Raw genomic sequence first — 15,339 nt, forward strand, 5'->3', positions numbered from 1 at the left:
ACCATCTTACTAAGATAAAACCTAAAGCCTGGATCAACAGTTAAACTCCAAATTACTGTTGTCTTTATCTTTTCATTGTCACTGCTTCTCTTTTATAGTAACTAGCAGTAATCTAGGTGGGATTCTAATGTGTGCACCCGTTATGAAAACTATTATATTGAAGATAAAGCAATGCAAGCATGGGTATCGATACAGAACAACACTAGCATTTCCCCTACTTCATTAATTTGCCAGGGTTTCCATAACCCTAGCTATAGGTTTTTAGCCGCTCATATTGTGAAGTAATCAACAACATTCATGATTGAAAGCATAAAAGAAATAACAATAATAAGAAGTAGAAAACCCAAAATCATAACTGAATTAATCAACTAAAGTTAATACAAAAGAGTTCCAAGATCAAAATCAAATCTTAGAATCGAAATACGTTTGTGAGTATCAAAAGTTCATCTCTTATACTACAAAACACATAAGGGGTATTCGTAGTACATGAGAAAACCTTAAAATCAAAGCCTGAATGAAATAGGCAAAAAATGGGTCAGTTTCCACTTATGGTCCCTACTTGAACCCTGTCCTTGGGTGCAGGTATTACTTGTGGCCTGCAATGAGGGCGCAAGTGGCGACCGCAAGTGCCAGACCAAAATTTCCTGTAAGTTAGATCTTCTTTAATTCCCAAACATTATTTGATCACGAACAATCTGTAAAATTTCTCGATCATCCATAATTTCTCTCAAAAGTATTCAAAAATACCTTTTTCATCTTCTTCATGAACTTAGCATCAAAAACATGATTTCCTTCAAAACATACCCAAAATGGATTATATCTAGAAAAATAAACTCGGAAACTTGTATATTTTCCTCATTTTAAGAATCGAAAATGCTATATTTCTATAACACATAATTTACTCTTCCCTCATTGTTAATTTTTTAAAAGCATGTGTTTTAAAGTATTGTTCATGAGATGTTTATATTGGTTTTGAAACAAAGGTTGGGGGTTTTGAATGCTTTTTGTTGAACAATTTTTTCCCATAGTTTATATATGATTAATCATGCTTTAAATATGGTTTTAAACTTGTGGGTGCATTTGTATGGTGAATGAACTAGGGAGTTGTGATTTTCCCAAACTTTTGACTTTTGAAGGGGTTATGACCCCAACCCCATAGTGTGAAATTGGTTTTGTGTTATGAGAAAGGTCGAAATTTGTAAAATTAAACTAGTCTTGAACTATTGCATGATATAAAGAGATATTGGAAACTCAATGGTCCGATTTAATGAACAAACGGAGTCGGTGACCCCCACCTTGTATTAATGAACAAAGAGAGTTGTTTTTACCATGTTAATAGATAATTTTTTTGGCATGTTGTTATTACCTTGCAAGTATAGTTGGTATGGAGATACCAATAATGTATGCCTTAATGTGAAATATTGTTCATAAATGGGATTATGTAATAAATGTTTTAATTGGGCTCTAATAAGGATTGTGTAGCTGAGTTATGAAAGTGGAGGCTAGAGTGACCGACACTGAAAACCACATTTGTCGATGCGAGGGTCAAAGTGACCAGGAAGGTTCGAGTCCTCCTTATTATTATTATCATTTCATAAATAGGGAGGTTTGAGTCCCCCGTAATTCATTACATGATCGGGTGCTTAATTCACCTTAGTATATGTTGGGAGGTTTAAGTCCCCCGTGTGCAATATATGAGATTATTCTCCAATTCATGCAGCTACATGCATTGGGGCCCAATCAGGGGGTGAGAGTTGGGGCCCATGTAGACCATGGGTACATGTTAATGATAGTTGAGCTACACAATCCAGGCTAAAATTTTGAAACAAATGTTAAGCCTTGTTACCTATCCCGACATGTGATGCACGCACACACACACACACACACATATATATATATATTTATACATTTGATTATATGCAATGATTTTGAATGATTTTGAATTGTTGATAATGACATTACGTTATCCTTTTTCCTGAGTTTCATGGTAGCGCTCCAATCGGTAATCGTATTTGGATGCTATATCCCCACGAGATACAGGAATTGGTTATACTTCTACTCCTCTTGCTCAGTGATTAGGATTTGGGATCAGCTCGTGAGTTGACATTGAAGTAGTGAGCTTCCATACATCAGAAGTTTACATTTCATATTTTTTCTTTTATGTCTCAGACTATTTAGACTTGTTTTGGCTATAGTCGGGGGCATGTCTCAAAATTTTGTTGGTATCCAGTTTTTGTTCATTGTTTTGAAGGCTTTGTTTAGACTACTGTGGTTATTGGGCGGTGTCGGTCAGTTGTTTGGCCGGTCTTCAGTGGTTGGTTATGGACATGCATTATAAGTTTCTTAAGCTATTGTACACTATCTTATTAAATGTTCAAAATTCATACGACCTTGGGATGTGATGTGTTTGGTTTGGTTAGGTGCAAGGGGTGATCTATGGTCCGCATGAGACTTGAGATACCCGTCACGGCCAGGCCTTGGTCTGGGTCATGAAATTTAATCCTACCTAAAATAATAGCAACTAAGGCAATTTCCTCTAACTAATGCAAATCATACCAATTCTGCCCTAACATGCGTGACTAAGGCAATTTCACCTAAATTAAGCAACTAAGGAATTTCCATTCTAAACATGAGTAACGAAGTCAAATTCACCTAAAAAATGAGTGACTAAGCTAATTAGTCCTAATTTACGATCTCAAAATATCCTAAACGGTTCAACTAATCCAAATATTCTCAATTCATACTCCCAGCACCCAAATCCCACCCCATATCAGGAATAATATCATAATCATACTAAAAGATAGTTCAATCTATGGAGAAGGTAAACCTAGCCCACCTAAATGCCAAAAAAAGGTCAAAGAATCTGCTAAATCACTAATGTCTCATTTTGAGAAGCTTCCACAAGGTGCTATGCCATCAAAAATCATAATCAACTATCAAAACGAGAATAATGATACCCATATTTCACTATTATGATTCGGGTCCAAAATTACATAAAAATCTCATGCGGGGTACGCTTGTGGAAATTGAATTTTCAAAACCAACATAATATACCTCAATGCTCAAGGAACCTTTACTCACAAAAATGGGTGTATTCCTAGCTATAATGGCACTAAAATTAAGCCACCGAGCTTTTAGGAATTTTAGATAAGAACAGAGAATTTAAGAATTAAATTAACGGAAGCTTACCATAAATTCAATGAAGAATCACGTAAATCAAATTTACCCAAGCTCCAAAATCACCCACAAATGATTCTCCCAAGTTTCCACTTTATTTAGGGTTTTAATCTCTTGAGAATGGGAGAAGAATGGTGAGAATCAGGCTAAGTGGGGTATTTATATCCTTCCTAGGCACGCGAATGCCACTAAAGAGGACACTGGGTTGCTTTAAAGGAAAGATGGTACCCATCACAAGCTAGGCTGCTAAATTAGACTATGGGCCAATTTAGCGCTAGCCGCTTTTAGATGATCTAGGGCCCACAGAGCGCCCAATGGGCCGCTATAGCGTCCTCTACTAAAGCGTCCAAAGGGCCTCTTTAGGGGTCACACCAGATATTAGGTACTGACAAGAGACTTGGAATCTTTTCTAGTCTCCACCAACCCCTCGAAATTCATTCTGAATCTGGTATGCGCAAATGGACTATGCTATCCTATAAAATTTGATACTCCAGACTTAATGCCACAGTCTAAATTTCTATCCTAGGTCGTTTCAATGAAAAGTGGGTCCCATACCTACTTTTCATTTTTTTAACTTTCGGCCAATAGCTTGAAATGAGTCCAGGAGCCTCGGGACTTTAGCCAAAGGTCCGCCTAACCTAAAATTGACGTTTTGGAGTTATTGGAACTATCAAAATTAGCATACAAGGTCATTTAACTAAATATTTCACTCGATTGCTAATTTAAACCAACGAAGGCTTCAAAATAGGGAATTGGCTCTAAAAACTAAATGAACTGCCTGGTAATCAAAGTTTCAGTTCCAGTAAGTCATAAATGACTTGGAGCAGCTATAGAAAAGCTCTAAATGACAAAAGTAAGCAGAATATTAAAAATGACCTGGAGGTTCATTACATCTGATACACACACTTCAACTTACCTATCATGGGTTGGACTTACGACCCTCGTAAGTAGGGTCGTGGGTCCACTAACCTTGACTTGTCTAAAATCTTGCAAATTTTATCATTCTCCAGGCGTTTCTCCTTGCTTTTAACCTACAAAATAGAAACAAAGTGAACACTAATACGTTGGTTCCTCCCAAGCAGCACTTGATTTAATGTCGCAACACAATGTGGCTATGTTGGATACTCAAACTTTACTAATAAGCCCATGGGTTGCCTCCTACGAAGTGCCTGATTTAACATCGCAACATGAGTCAGTTGCCTTGGCCACTCAAACTTTGTCAAGGCTTACATCCACACAAACCTTCAACTCTTCCATACTTTCCATAGGTGCTTAACATGATATCTATTCACCTTTAATGAGGTATCTACGCCTCGTTTCTTCTCAATTGTAGCATGCAAAAATACTCTAACCACATAATGGTCCAGAACACCTAGACTTCAACTTGCCAGGAAATAAGTGAAGTCTCGAATTATACAACAAAGCTATATCAATGGGCTGGAATACCTTTTTCTCAATCTTTGTGTCATGGTACAACTTCATCTTCTCTTTGTATAAAGAAAAGCTCTCATAAGATCTGTGGAAAAATTCATCCAACTCATTCATATTACTCATCCTTAGGTTTGTAGCATCACTCAATTCAATATTTAGCTTCTTCAACGCCCTTAGTGCCTTGTGCTCGAGTTCAACCAGCAAGTGGGATGCCTTGTTGTACACAAGTTGATATGGAGAGGCACTTATGAGAGTTTTAAAAGCTGTCAGGTAGGCCCAAAGTGCATCATCTAGCTTTCTTGAACAATCAGTCTGCTTGGCATTCATAGTCTTCGCCAAAATGGCCTTGATTTCATGATTGGATACCTCAACCCGCCCACTTGTCTGCGGATGGTAAGTTGTTTCCACCTTATGTTTCACACCATATTTCTCAAGTAGGATCTTAAATAGACAATTTCAGAAATAGGACCCCCTATCACTAATAATAGCATGTGGAGTACCAAATCGAGAGTATGTTCTTCTTCAAAAAATGTTGTGACACTGCAACCCTCATTATTGGGAAGTTCAACCTCTTTCACTCACTTAGAAACGTAATCAACTGCCACTAATATGTACTTCATCCCATAAGAACTCACAAACGGACCCATGAAATCAATTCCCCACACATCAAACAACGCAAGCTTAAAAATAGGTGTCATGGGAAGATCATGCTTTTGCGAGATATTTCCTTGGCGCTAGTAATGGTCTATCATGATCCATTTTAAAAGTCATGATGGAACCTAGTTTATCCCGCAAGTAGGTAAGCAAAATTATAGCCCAGAGCTATGAGTAATGGGCGAAATTTGTGTGAAATGGCCTAAAAGGCCGGAAATCAACAATTTCTTACTTATAATAAGGACAAGGCAATAAATATAATCCAAGATAGATAAAATATGGACAACCATCCCACAACCTAGTAATGTCTATAAAAGAGCAACTATAAATATACTACAAGTTTTGAAATAGTCAATACAATTTATCTCAAAAACAAAGGATAAGACATAGATAAATAGAAGGAAAAAGAGGGTAACTCTGACTCCAAGAGCTCACCCAATCTCCGAAATCCAATCACAGCATGAGTGTCGAATCAGTGGTGGCAACTAGTACACGAATCTACACTAAAAAGGTAAAAAAGTGTAGTATGAGTACCAAAACCAGTGGGCATCATCGGCCGACTGAGGTAAATGATGACATGAATACGATAAAATGCTAGATGAAATAATCTAAGTCAAGAAAAATTGCAGACCCGTAAATAAACCCCCACACCGATGTGAATAAATGAATCAGTAAATCTGAGATAATAATGTAAAGATCACATGATTATATCTAGTAAATTAGTCCCCATAAGCTAACAAGTATGAAAAAGTAAATAACCCAACGCAGACCCCCATAAGCCTGAAGGGTACAAGCAAAGGAAAGTAAATAACTGGGTAACCATAATCTACAAACTATCTTGCTATGATAAAAAAATCTAACCGTACTATATCATATCATAAACAACTCTCAATTGCTGGATGTGAACTGATGCTCATATCATCAATATGATAATTAATTGCCGGACTTGAACCAATGCTCATATCATCAACATCATAATAAAGTCAGACATGAATCAGTGCTCATATCATCAACATCAAAATTAATTGCCGGACTTGAATCAGTGCTCGTATCACCAACATCATAATCAATTATCAGACTTGGACCAATGCTTATATAATCAATATCATAATTAAATTATCAGGTTTTTCCATAAATAACATCAACCCCCAAAATCAAACCATCAAGTATTTAATCCCCTTAATCCCATAACAAATCTTTCAAAATGTAAAACAAGCATATAAAGGTCTACCAGAACTATCTCAGGTCTTGGCCTAAGGCGAGCCAGAGGGGGCCACTTCTAATCCCTGAAGTCCATTATAAGGCCAATTCTACCCTGGACTAGGCTAAGGTATCTAAATTCGTTTTTAGATGTTAAACATGCCTTAATTATCCCTAAGATAGAAATTCTACTTAAAGTATGAGCAACTAAGTCAATTACGCCTAAATTACAGTTTCAAGATAGCATAAGCAATTCAACTAACCCAAATATTTGAAAATAATATTTCCAACACCTAAATCCCATCCCAAATCTAGCATAATATCATAATTATACTATGAAATAGCTCAATCTATTAGGAGGGTAAACCTAGCCAACTGGACACCAAAGAAAAGCCCAAAGAATTCACTAAGCCACCGATTTTCCCTTCCGAGAAGCTTCAACGAGGTGCCACATTGTCAAAATCAAAATGTACTCATCAAGAAGAGAACCATGATACCTATATTGCATTATTATACTTTGGTCCAAAAACCATGTAAAATACCATATGGGGTCGTTTATGGAATCGTTCATTCAAAACCAACAAAACATCCCACTATGCTTAAGGAACATTTACCCTATAAAATGGTTGAATTTCAAGATCCAAGGGTGATAAAATAAGCCACTAAGGTCTTAGGAATTTTAGAAAAAGATGAAGGATTTATCCTAAAATAGATGGAACCTTAATCCAAAATCAAAGAAAGAACACATAACTAATCTCCACCCAAGCTCCAAACTACCTACAAATGTTTTTCCCAAAATTTCCCACTCATTAGGGTTCCAATATATTAGGAATGGATGATGAATGAAGAAAAATGAGCTAAATGGAGTATTTATATCCTTCCCAAGTCCGCGGGTGCCGCTAAAACGGTTATTGCTTAAGCACCTAGTGTCGCTTCACTGACATTTGGTAGACTACACATATACCATTTAAGCGGTCCCTAGCCTCTTTAGTGGTAAGGGTTATGCTTTAGAGGCATTCGACTGGGCCAGTCTGACCGCTTAAGCGGTCAGCTAGTCACTTCAGCAGACCTCCACTTAAGCGACCCAAATGGCTATTTAAGTGGGTGCACGAACCGAAGCATCGAGTTTTATTTGGTTTTTTTCCAGCCCTCGAGATTTATCCAAAATCTAGTATAAGCAAATGGAGTATTCTACCTTATAAAATTTGACATTTAGGACTCAATGGCATAGTTGAAATATTCATCCAAGGTCATTTCGATGAAAAATGGGTCCCACACCAACTTGCCATTTTCTTAACATTCCACCAATAGCCCAAAACGAGCTAGGAGCCTCAGGACCTGGACCAAAGGTCCTCCTAGCCAAAAATCAGTATTTCAGAGTTGTTGGAATAGTTAGAATTGGCATACAAGGTTGTTTGACTGATGTTTTTACCCGATAGCCAATTTGAATCAACGAAGGCTTCAAAATAGGGAATTAGGTCTAAAACCAAACAAACTATTCGGTAACCAAATTGTCAGTTCCACCAAGTCATAAATGACTTGACGCAGCTATAGGTAAGCTCTAAATGGTAAAATGAGCAGAAATATAGAAAATAACCTATGGGTCACTACAAGATCGACTACTAAAGAAACTTTCATCCCTGAAAGTTAAGGATGAGAAAATACCTGAAGTCTAAAAAATGTAAGGATACTGGGCCCACATCTCGCTCTTGATCTCCCAAGTAGCCTCCTCTACTGGGTATTGCCTCCACTGAACTTTAACTACAGGAATCTCCCTAGTACGCAATCGCCTCACATCACTAGCCAAAATAAGCATAGGATCCTCCACAAAGGTCAACTGCTCATCTAATTAGACTAAATCATATCTAAGCACATGAGATGGTTAGAAATGTATTATCGCAAAATAGAGACGCGGAAAACTGGATGGACAACAACAAAATTCAGGGGTAAGGATAAATCATAAGGTACCTTACCAACTAGGCAAAGAATCTCAAAGGGTCCAATATATCTGGTGCAGAGCTCTTTCCTCCTGAACCTCATCACACCCTTTATGGCAATACATGAAGGAATACTCGATCACCAACTCCAAATCTCAAGGTAAGAATTCTATGATCTGCATAATCCTTCTACCTACTCTGAGCTGACCTCAACCTGCTTGAATCACCCTGACTCTATCCAACAACTTCGAAAGCAAGTCAGTACCATGGGGTCTAATCTCAAAAGTCTCAAACTATCCAATCGGGGAACTACATCTCCTACTATATAAAAACTCAAAAGGTTCCATCTCAATACTTGGATGGTAACTATTATTATACATAAACTCCACCAAGGCTAAGTGCGGCTCCCACTAACCTAAAAAATCCTTAACACAGGCTTGGAGCATATCCTCGAGAACTTGAATAGTTTGCTCTGACTACCCAACTGTCTAAGGGTGGAAGGCTACAATAAGATCCACCTGAGTACCCGAATCTTCCTGAAAAGCTCTCTAAAGCTAGAAGTGAACACTAAACCCCGATTTGAAATAATAAATATGGGCACGCTATGCAGATGAACTATCTCATGAATATAGATTGGAGCTAACCTCTCAGAATTAAAGGACATCTGAATAGGAATGAAATTTTCCAACTTTGTCAATCGATCCACAATGACCCAAATATCTTTGGAACCACTGAAGGTATGAGGCAAACTACTAACAAAATCCATGGTAATCTACTCCCACTTTCACTCAGGAATGGGTAACCTCTGAATTAATCCACCAGGTCTCTGATGCTTAGCCTTCACCTGCTGACAACATAGGCAACAAACTATAAAGTACGCCACATCAATCATCAGGCCATTCCACTAATAATGCTGTCTCAAGTCTCTATGCATCATAGTTATACCTGAGTGATTAGAATATTTAGAGCTATGAGCCTCATGCAAGATCAATTGAATCAAGCTATCAAACCTTGTAACAAAAATACGGCTATTATACCTCAAAACACCCCCTGAATATATGGTAGCCCTTTTAGACTCACCACTCTACACTTGATCATGTATGATGTAAAGTCTCTTATCCTCAATCTGACGACTCCAAATCTACTTAAATAGTGAAGAACTGACCTCAATACTTGCAAAAATCCTTCTAAGGTATGAAATATTAACTCACACCATCAAGTTAGCTAAGGACTGAATGTCCTACACCAACAACCTCTGAGAAACTGAAATACAAGACAAGCTACCCATACTCACTGCCTTCCAGCTCAAGGCATCCGCTACTATATTTGCCTTGCCCAGATAATATTAGATAGAGATATCATAATTCTTAAGCAGCTCTATCCATCTATGCTACCTAGAATTTAGCCCTCTGTGGGTCATAATATGCTGAAGACTACACTGATCTATGAAGATATCAAAATGCACGCCATAAATATAATTTCTCCAAATATTAAGCCTACAAACTACCATCGCCAACTACAAATCATGGGTAGGGTAGTTGTGCTCGTGCAATTTTAGCTTCCTTGAAGCATAAGTAATAACATGACCCTACATCAACATATAACCTAAGCCAATACCAGAAGTATCACAATACATGATGAATCCCTCACCCTCAACAGGGAGAGGCATAATAGGATATGATATAAGAGTCTCCTTAAGATTTCCAAAGTTTGACTCATACTCTTTGGACCATCAGAAAGGAACCTTCTTTCCAGTCAATCTAGTCATAGGAGCCACAATAGTAGCAAAACTCTCCATGAACCTCATATAGTAACCGATCAAACCAATAAAGTTAAAAACCTCAATCGGAGATGTAGGCTTGGCCCAATCATAAATGGCCTTAATCTTCATTAGGTATACCATAATCCCATCCTTAGACACCACATGCCTCACTTAGGTAATTTGGAAAAGCAAATGATATCTTAAAGTCAGGAGCACAATCCCCAAATAATGAATATGCTTCTCTCTACTCCTTGAATATACAAGGATGTCATCAATTAACACAATCATGAAGGAATTCAAATAAGGCCTGAACACTCAGTTCATCAAATCCATAAACACGGTTGGGCCGTTAGTCAACCCAAAAGGCATCACTAGGAGCTCATGATGACCATAATGAGTCCTAAAGGTTGTCTTCAAGATATCCTCAACTGATGGTAATTAAACCTCAATTCAATCTTAGAAAACACTACTGCACCCTGAAGCTGGTCAAATAAACCATCAGTGCGAGGTATAAGATATAAATTTTTTATCATCACCTTATTAAGCTGCCTATAATCAATACACATATGCATGGAGCCATCTTTTTTCTTCACAAACAACACAGGAGCTCCCCAGGAAGACATACTTAATTTAATAAAACCCTTACTAGAATGATCTTAAAGCTTAGAATTCAGCTCCTTAAGCTCGATAGGAGATATATGATTAGGTTCCATAGAAATAGGTTGGGTGTTAGGCTCAATATCAATGACAAACTCGATATCACGTACTTGACGGATAGATGATAGATTGGTAGGTAAAAATATCAAGAAACTCACGTACTACAGTAATAGAGTCAAGCGATGAACTCGTCATACTAACATCATAAATATAAGATAGATAAGATTAGCAACCCCTTGAAATAAGCCTCCTAGCACGAATATAAGAAATAATTCCCATCAGCTCATGGCTAACTATTCCCTGCCACACTACTGGGGGTATACTTGGTATGACAAAGGTAACAGTTTTAGCAAAACAATCCAGGACTGCATGATAGTGGGATAACCAGTCCATGCTCAGAATTACATCAAAATATACCATGTCTAATATAATAAGATTAGTAAGAGTATCGAAATCTCACACCGTCATAACACATGATCTAAAAACTTGATCCACTACTAAAGAATCACTCATGAGAGTAGATACATATAGTGGCATAGATAATGATTCTCAAGATAACTCTAATCATGACGCATAATAAGAAGACACCTAAGAATAAATGTATCCTGAATCAAATAAATCAAAGGTTGACTAATTGCACACCAAGATCGTACCTGTGATAACAATATTTGAAGACTTAGCCTCAGGTTTAGCAGGAACTATATACAACAAACCATGCCCACCATTTGACTGCGCTTTTAGCTAATCACCTATCCTACCTGCTTGAGAGTATCTATGAGAACCCTGGGGACCACCCTTACAACTATGCGTACCATTTCTAGTTGAGGGGTGAACTGCCCTAAAAGGTGGAACACCCTGAGTTTAAGGAACTATCGATCCACGACTGGGGCACTCTCATGTGAAGTGACCAAAAACTCCACAAGCATGATATTCCTCATGAACTGTACCAAATTAGAAGATTAAACTAATCCAAAATAACCATCATGACTAGAATAACCAGATGATGAATCTTGAAGACTGTCCACTACCCTAGCCAGGATGATCACAGACACTAGACTGATCTTCATCGATAATCTAGAGTGCTGCCTGAACGAGTTTACTGAAATGAACCTAAGGCTGATATGACTAACATAGAGGGTACCTACCTTGAGAACTACTGCCTCTGAATCATGATTCACTACGGATCCCACTGAAACTGCCCTGATATTAGGTCCTATTATCGCTGCCCCCTTGGACCTCGTGATGCATATCCTCCATAACCTAAGCATGGTGTGACACCTTAGTAAAATACCTACTGCAAGCAACCAAGCTCTATGTAGACATGTGAAGAGAAAGTCTCAATACCCTCATAAAGCAATGAATCCTCTCATACTCAGAAGCTATAATAGAAATAGCATGTCTACCCAACTCGTGGAAATAAACCTCATACTCTACAACCATAATGGAGCTCTTCTCTAATATTGAGAACTGATCTTTTAAATAATCCCTAAGGCTGCGAGGCATATAATTATCCAAGAGGATCTTAGAGAACTAAGTCTATGTCAAAGGAGAAGATCCAGCTCGCCTAAAATCAAGATGACCTCTCCACCAATGTGTAACTGCTAGATCTAATTGAAAAGTAGTGTAATCCATACCTTAATTCCCAACTAGGCCTAAATTCAAATCCTATCCTCACAAGCAATCAGAAACTCATAAGCATCCCACCCAGTGCACCAAAAAACCTAAGCGGAGCCAATCTTAAGAATCTACCCAACAATTTCTACTCCTCAATAGACATAGCAAGCTGGTCAACCACTTGCTGAGTGACTACTAGCTGAGCAACCGTCAACATAAAAGAGACCTTAGTACCACTCTAATTTATAGATTGTGCACCATCAGATGGTTCACCACCGACTAATACCAAAAGCTAAACCAATACATCTCTAAGAAAGAAAGAAAAAATAAACCTCGGTGGGGCCAAGGATGGTTCTTAGCCCATCACTGGCTGTGGTACTAACTCAAGAGCAGGAATAAGATCTAGGGAAGGCCCCCTATCTTGATCCATAGTTGGGGGACATATCTTAAGGCTGTCCACAAACTCCAGGTCATCCACGAATAGTGACATAATCCTTAGGCTCACTCTCATGACCCTCATCTCATGTAGTGATAGCACGTGTCCTATCCATCTGTTAACGAGTCAAACTAATAAAATTCTTTAGAAACCAACTTAGTCTCTTAGCACGAGATAAGTAAAAGAGTGAAGAACTCCTAAGAATATCCTATAGCCTCCAAAAAATAAGAAATAGACATCATTATTTCAATCCTCGGGACTCTACTAGACACTTGCTTTCGTACCAACAATATCAGTAAAACCATACTCTGATACCAATTTTTCAGGAACCATTTTACAAGTCATAATGACACCTACTTTATTGTGCCAGTAGGTAAGCCAAATCATAGTCGAAATCTATGAGCAATGAGTTAATTTGATTGGAAATGACCTAAAAGGTCAAAAATCAACAATTTAGTACTTATAATAAGGACAAGGCAATAGCTATAATCCAAGATAGGTAAAATATAGACAAACATCCCCAACCTAGTAATGTTGGTACAAGAGAAACTACAAATACACCATAAGTTTTGAAATAGTCAATACAAGCTATCTCAAAAACAAAACACTAGACAAAGAAAAGAAAAATGGGGTACCTCTGACTCTAAAAGCTCACCCAATCTCTGAAATCCAATCATAGCACGGACATCAAATTAGTGATGATAACTACTCCTTGGATCTGCACCAAAAAGGTATAGAAATGTAGTATGAGCACCAAAATCATAAGTACTCTGAAAGCATCATTGGTCGGCTGAGATAAATCATGATATGGATAGATAAGATGCAAGATGAAATAAACTAAGTCAAGGGAAAATGGAAGACCTAGAAATAAACCTCAACACCGCTGCGCATAAGTGAATCAATAAATCTGAGATAATAATGTAAAGATCACACAACTATATCTATAAATTAACCTCCAAAAGCCAATAAGTATGGAAAAGTAAAAAAACTAACGCATGCCCTTATAAGTCTAGAGGGTACAATCAAAGAAAAGTAAATAACCGAGAAACCATAATCTACCAACTATCCTGCCATGATTGAAAATCCATCCATACAATCTCACATCATAAACAACTCTTAATTACCGTACTTGAATTGATGCTTATGTCATTGATATCATAACCAATTGCCAGACATGAACCAATCTCATATCATTAACATCATAATCAATTTTCAGATTTGAACAAATGCTCATATCATCAACATTATAATCAATTGCTGGACTTGAACCGATGCTCATATCACTAACATCATAATCAATTGTCAAACTTGAACCGCTACTTATATCATCAACATCATAATTAAATTACTGAGTTTTAGCATAAATATAATTAGCTCCAAATATCAAACCATTAAGTATTTAATCCCTTCAATCCCATAATAAACATTTTGAAATGTAAAACAAATATATAAAGGTCTACCAAAACTAGCTGAAGTCTTTGCCTAAGGCAGGCTGAAGAGGCCCATTTTTAATCCCTAAAGTCCATTATATGGGAAATCCTACCTCAAAATAGGATAAGGTATCTAAATACACTTTTATAGATAAACAAGCCTTAATTAGCCCCAAGATAGAAATTCTACCTAAAGCATGAGCAACTAAGTCAATTACGCCTAAACTACGGTTTTTAGATAGCCTAAATAGTCCAACTAACCTAAATATTTGACAATAATATTTTGAACACCTAAATCCCATCCTAAATCTAGTATAGTATCATAAGTATACTACTAAATAGCTCAATCTATGAGGATGGTAAATCTAGCCTACTTAAAAGGCAAAGAAAAGCCTAAAGAATCTGCTAAACCATCACTTTTCCCTTTTGAGAATCTTTCGCGAGGTGACACGCTATCAAATGACAATCTACATACCATGATAAGAAAAATGATACACATATTTCAATTTTGTGCATCGGATCCAAAAATCATGTAAAATCCCATATGGGGCCCATTTATAGAATTATTCATTCGAAACCAACACAATGTCCTACAATGCTGAATGAGCATTAACCCTTAATAATGGGTGAATTTTTAGCTCTAATGGTGCTAAAATCAAGCCATCAAGGTTTTAGGATTTTAGAAAAAAATGAAGGATTTAATCCTAAAATAGATGGAAGCGTACCCTAAAATCAAAGAAAAAATGCGTAAATAATCTCCACCCAAGCTCCAAAATCACCTACAAATATTTTTCCCAAGATTTCCCATTATTTGGGGTTCCAATATCTTGAGAATGGATGACGAATGGATAAAATGGGCTAAGTAGGGAATTTATACCCTTTTTAGGTCTGTAGGCGCCACTAAGGCGGACATTTGGCCACTTGCAGTCATCGTTTAATTGACTTAGTGTCGCTTTAGTGACATCTGGTCAATTGTGCTAGTACCTCTTAAGTGGTCCCTTCCCGTTTTAGCAACTACAACTTTAGTGGTAGGGGTTCTGC

This window comes from Capsicum annuum, chromosome 11 (genome assembly GCF_002878395.1).
Source record: "Capsicum annuum cultivar UCD-10X-F1 chromosome 11, UCD10Xv1.1, whole genome shotgun sequence".
Taxonomy (NCBI): Eukaryota; Viridiplantae; Streptophyta; class Magnoliopsida; order Solanales; family Solanaceae; genus Capsicum; species Capsicum annuum.